Source organism: Photinus pyralis, unplaced genomic scaffold, assembly GCF_008802855.1.
Source record: "Photinus pyralis isolate 1611_PpyrPB1 unplaced genomic scaffold, Ppyr1.3 Ppyr1.4_LG8, whole genome shotgun sequence".
Lineage (NCBI taxonomy): Eukaryota > Metazoa > Arthropoda > Insecta > Coleoptera > Lampyridae > Photinus > Photinus pyralis.
In genome coordinates, this window is record NW_022170819.1 from 3,267,196 (window position 1) to 3,273,181 (window position 5,986).

Below are 5,986 nucleotides of genomic sequence, written 5' to 3' on the forward strand. Positions count from 1 at the left end.
ATAATAACGTAAATGATTTATGAACGAGAATGTGTCGCCCCCTGGGGCTCGGCACCCAAGCTCAAGGGTCCGTCGGGTCCGATTATACATAGTGACGGCTTTATTAACAGCAAAGAAAAATCGGACGAGTTATTATCGTAAGATATGGACGCTATTTTGTAGTACAACTTGTAAAGGATAAATTGTGATTCCGCCAATTTCGAACTTTTATGGGATAGCGATTTAACGCCTTTGTTGGGGACTTGATATATTTGTTATTTCGTTCGCGTTTGTGCCGTTCTTTTTGGACTTCGCTTGTAACGTCGAATGTTATGCAATGCGCCCGTCGCCTCCGCCTAATTTGCGGGATATTAGAGAAATACAGCTCATTAATTAATTACAGTAATTTGATAAAATCAAGTGAAAGAATGCCGCCTTAGAGATCAGTAAAACCTTAAAAGACTTCCAAGGTTTGACATTCAAGCACAAATAAGAAAATATAAATAAGTACCCCTAAAAGATGGGGCCTTGAAGGTTCTTAGACGCCTTTAAAGACTCGTAAAGCTTTTGAAGTAAGACCACTGAAAGCTTTTTACGTTTCCACAAAAGCTTTTATCTGTATATCCCTTCTTTTTTTGCCTCAATTACCCTCGTATCTACCTCCCTCAACTTCAGTAACACCTCTCACCCCTTGTTGCCTTTCTTATACCTTGATTTTCTTTCCTGTGTCTTTTATCCTTCTCTGTTGTTCTTTTCTTCTTTACTCCATCTGTATTCTTCGTCTTCCATTCTGAATTTCCTATATCCTCATCTTACTTCTTTCTCTTTCATCCACCTCTCTAATTTCTCTCTGTATCCCTCTTTCTTCATTACCTTTAATTTTCCGTCTTTTCTGCCGATGTTAGTTCCCCGACTATTACTTTGCTTCTTCCTATTTCAATTGTTGCCGCCTCTTTTACGTTTACCTCTACTTGTAGGTTTTCTTTTAAACATTCCTTCGTACTTTCTTTCTCTTTTCCTTTTTCCATCTTTACTCCATTGACAACGCATACTATTCTATTGGAATACACAAACTTAATGCTTTTGGACGTTTTCTAAACCAAATCTAGAGCACTAGTAATGGTTTAGATCTCTTTCTATGCAAACTTACATTTTTTGCGCTTTTTTTTGTAATTCCATATTTTCAAATTGTGACGAAAGACCGTTATAATTATTAATGAACATTGTATGGTAAATATCCTTGGAAATTGTCCAGCATTGCACTTTATTACTGTCTTTATAGGGAGATTACTTCACCAAAATCGTGCCAAGAAGAACAAAATCCAACGTATTAACTTAATTTGAAGAATTAAACATATTACGCTACGGTATCTTAATCTTAACAACGTTAAAATTAGGTTAATCTGACAATTGTGAGGACTCCAATATAAATGTGGCTCATTAACATAACCGTGTTGAAAGAAACTGAAATTTATAGTTGTAATTTTTTTACGGAGAAATTTCAATCCTTAAATAAATGTTTTTCTACACATACGTCCACCCTACGAAATAAAAAGCGTCCGCATCTTTCTAAGGCATTTATAACAAAATCTTTCAAGAAGTCTAAAATTAATACTGCCTACATATTAATTACGTAACCGACAAAGCTGGTCGTTTTCTTGCCTTGGCGATGGTTCCTGCTGGGTTTCAGGTATATTAAAATAGTTTATTATCAGTTTAAGAGAACCTGTATATTAATACCATTTTAATTAAACGCATCAAGCATACGTTACCGGAGCACTGTGCGGCTAAAATTATTATAAACTCGTCACTCTTGATGTTTGGGGCAAAACTAATCGACGATGTTATGCAAAAATGTTGATGTTTCTTCGGCATCTTCAGGTTCTCGATTATTTCTACTTTCTGTTAATTATACTATTACCTACGTAAGACGAACCGTATGAGGCTAGATTCCATTAATGCCATTTATTTTTTACTTGCATACTATCTTTTTGGATACCTAGATATCTACAATCCTTTATCCACGAATCACGATTTATCCGGAAAAATGGGAATATTCACAATTATATATAAAACAGGATCAAATCTAAATATATAAAATATCAAGACCGAAATGTGTTTGTATCCTTTTATAACTGAAGATCGGCTGGACCGATTTTAGTGATTTTTGGTTTGCTGGATTAATGTTCCCTGGGAATAGGACATAGGATATCAAAACATGCGAAAATTTGACCGGAGAAATGGGAAAATTCACGTTTATATAATATATACATGATCAAATCTATATATATAAAATAGACAGAAATGTTTGTAATCTTACAACTGAAGAACGGCTGGACCGATTTAAGTGATTTTTGGTTCGCTGGATTAGTGTTCACTGGGAATAGGACATAGGATATCAAAACATGCGAAAATTTGATCGGAAAAATGGGAAAATTCACTATTATAAATATACATGATCAATTCTATATATATAAAATAGACAGAAATGTTTGTAATCTTACAACAGAAGAACGAACAGAAGTAACCGAAGAATGGGGAGAAATAAAAGCAAGAATCGGAATGGCTAAAACGGCGTTTAGACAGGAAAAGATATTATTTGCTAATAAAATGGAGCTGAAGAAAATTCTAGAGGTATGTTTTTCTATATGCAGCTAAGACGTGGACCTTAGGTGAGGAAAAGGAAAGAGTAAAAAGTCTGGAAATGTGGTTATGGAGAAGGGTTGAAGTAAATGTAGGAATAAAGATGTGTTGTCGAGGATAGTGAAGAAAAAAAAGTTTAACTATCATTAAAAAAGTTAATTCAATTGGTTACCCATAACCTTCTTAATCAACAATCGAGATAACCGAGATAACAATATTTGTTTCAAGGTAAACATTGCACCACAGTTTTGAAATAAAAGTTAAGGCCATGTTTCTGAAAATTTCTGCACGAGGTGTACCATCGCAATGGTATTAATTTTATAAAAGCAAACCTTCACGAAACGAGGGAAGTTTATTAACTTTTGTGTTAATTAAATGTTAATGAGTTGCTTGGGGGACAATGAACAATTGTAGATTTTTGAGATGGAGCAATTCCCATGCACGCATTAACATTTGACAATTTAAATTCTCATTGAAGACTATAATGTCACTTTTACAGCGGCAAAATGCACAGCATCTCGTTCATATCGTGCTTCTTCATTCATCTGGGATTTTACATTTTGACATTTGTGGGTGCGTTAAGTGCGCTGGTGCGTCCTCCGAAATGGGCGCGAGAAAAAAACCGAATGGGATACCCGCCGCTTTACAGTCGATTGGAAACGTTTGTATCGCTTTACTTGTACGGAAGGGTACGAGATTGTTGGGCGAACCCAGTTTGTAGTGTACCAGGCGCGGAAGTTCTTTTGAAACAGCGCGTGTTCGAGAAGAAGGGTTGTATTTCTAGGTAAACCCCTTTAGGTTTCAGGAAATTACTAACAGTAACTTTCAGTTTTAAATATACGGGTCGCAGAGTGAAATGCATCAACATGGCTTCGTACAACTACCTTGGGTTCGCGGAAAATTGCGGAGGAGGCTCGGATTTTGCTATCAAGACAATTTACGAGAATGGACTGTCGACGGGAAGCACACGCCTTTCGTATGGTACCTTGGATATTCACAGCGAGCTGGAAAAACTGACCGCCGAGTTTCTGGGAGTGGAAGACGCGCTATCTTGCGGAATGGGTTTCGCTACCAACTCGCTTAATTTACCCGTTTTGCTATCGGGGGGATGCCTTGTGTTAAGTGACGAAAAGAACCATACCTCCATTATTCTCGGGGTGAAAATTTCGGGTGCTACGGTAAAAGTGTTCAAACACAATGGTACATGTTTACGCAAAAGTACGAAAGCTGAAGCGATCTTTTCTAGATGTCGACCACCTAGAACTCCTACTGAAGGAGGCTGTATATTACGGCCAAAATCGGAAAGGGGATTACAAACCTTGGATGAAGATTTTTATAATAGTCGAAGGAATGTACAGTATGGAAGGTACATTAGCACCATTACCTCAGATTATTGCTCTTAAGAGGAAGTATAAGGCGTATTTATATGTAGACGAAGCTCACAGTATTGGAGCCATGGGAAAAAGTGGAAGAGGCGTTGTTGAGTATTTTGGTTGTAACCCCAAAGATGTGGATATTTTAATGGGTACGTATACCAAGAGTTTTGGAGCGGCTGGCGGTTATATCGCAGGGTCAAAAAAGTTTATCTCACACATGCGGTTGAATAGCTACACTTCGAAATACGCATGCTCCATGTCACCCCCTGTAGCCGCACACATTGTGGGGGTACTTAAAATACTTATGCAAATGGATGGCACGACCATAGGTCAAACTCGACTGTCAACTTTGGCCAGAAACACCAAGTACTTTCGGCTCAAGTTACGACAGATGGGACTCATTATTTTTGGATGCGAGGACTCGCCAGTGGTACCCATACTTTGCTATTTTTCCGATTGGAAACCGTTTACTTGTACGAAGGGTACGAGATTGTTGGGCGAACCCAGTTTGTACCAGTTCCCAGAACCCCCTTTAGGTTTCAGGAAATTACTAACAGTAACTTTCAGTTTTAAATATACGGGTCTGAAATGCATCAACATGGCTTCGTACAACTACCTTGGGTTCGCCGGATCGGATTTTGCTATCAAGACAATTTACGAGAATTGACGGGAAGCACACGCCTTTCGTATGGTACCTTGGATATTCATCTGACCGCCGAGTTTCTGGGAGTGGAAGACGCGCTATCTTGCGGAATGGGTTTCGCTACCAACTCGCTTAATTTACCCGTTTTGCTATATGCCTTGTGTTAAGTGACGAAAAGAACCATACCTCCATTATTCTCGGGGTGAAAATTTCGACGGTAAAAGTGTTCAAACACAATGGTACATGCGCAAAAGTTTGATTCGATTCCTACTGAAGGAGGCTGTATTTACGTCGGAAGGGGATTACAAACCTTGTTATGAATATTTTATAATTTCTCAGTATTACATTAGCGATGCAAATGAAACGTAAAAATTCATATTTACCGAGATATGTATATATTCCAGGGGAAAAAGTGGAAGAGGCGTTGTTGAGTATTTTGGTTGCAACCCAAAGATGTGGGTATTTTAATGGGTACGTATACCAAGAGTTTTGGAGCGGCTGGCGGTTATATCGCAGGGTCAAAAAAGTTTATCTCACACATGCGGTTGAATAGCTACACTTCGAAATACGCATGCTCCATGTCACCCCCTGTAGCCGCACACATTGTGGGGGTACTTAAAATACTTATGCAAATGGATGGCACGACCATAGGTCAAACTCGACTGTCAACTTTGGCCAGAAACACCAAGTACTTTCGGCTCAAGTTACGACAGATGGGACTCATTATTTTTGGATGCGAGGACTCGCCAGTGGTACCCATACTTTGCTATTTCTATTCCAAAATTGCGTACGTTCCCAATCGATTGAAATCTCTTGTTAATGTCTACTTTTAGCGCCATGATTAGAACATTGAAAGAAAACAATATCGCCATTATCGGTGTCGGTTATCCTGTTACGCCTTTCCTAGAGGGTCGTCTGCGAATTTGTATTTCAGCGAGTCACACGAAGGAGCAGCTCGACTACGTTCTGGAAGTTATCTCGAAGGCTTCACATCAGTTTGGACTGAATTATTCCAAACTTCCTCGTAGTAATAAGTTGATTAAGTACTAACTTATATTGCTATTATAAACAATTACGATACTGTGTCATATAATATAGCTTTAAATATTTTACATTTCGTGATATCATTTGTATCTGAATAATTTACTACGGCACCCAGTGCCACCTTCGGAAATATTATTCCATAGTTTTGGTGTCCAGGTACCAGATTGGTTTGTTTATGGGTGGGGAATATAGAGTAGGGGGCGGTCTATTGAGGAACTAAAAACAATTGAATTTCTTTAAATGGCAGTATACCTATTCATTAGGCTCATTTCTCTATACGATGATATAACATGTTATAGTA

The 5,986-nt window shown here is 38.2% G+C and overlaps 1 pseudogene; it reads left to right on the forward strand.

Annotated features, from left to right (window-relative positions):
• The first annotated feature begins 3,128 nt into the window (after positions 1-3,128).
• Positions 3,129-5,691, forward strand: LOC116178306 (annotated as a pseudogene).
• Positions 5,692-5,986: the final 295 nt, after the last annotated feature.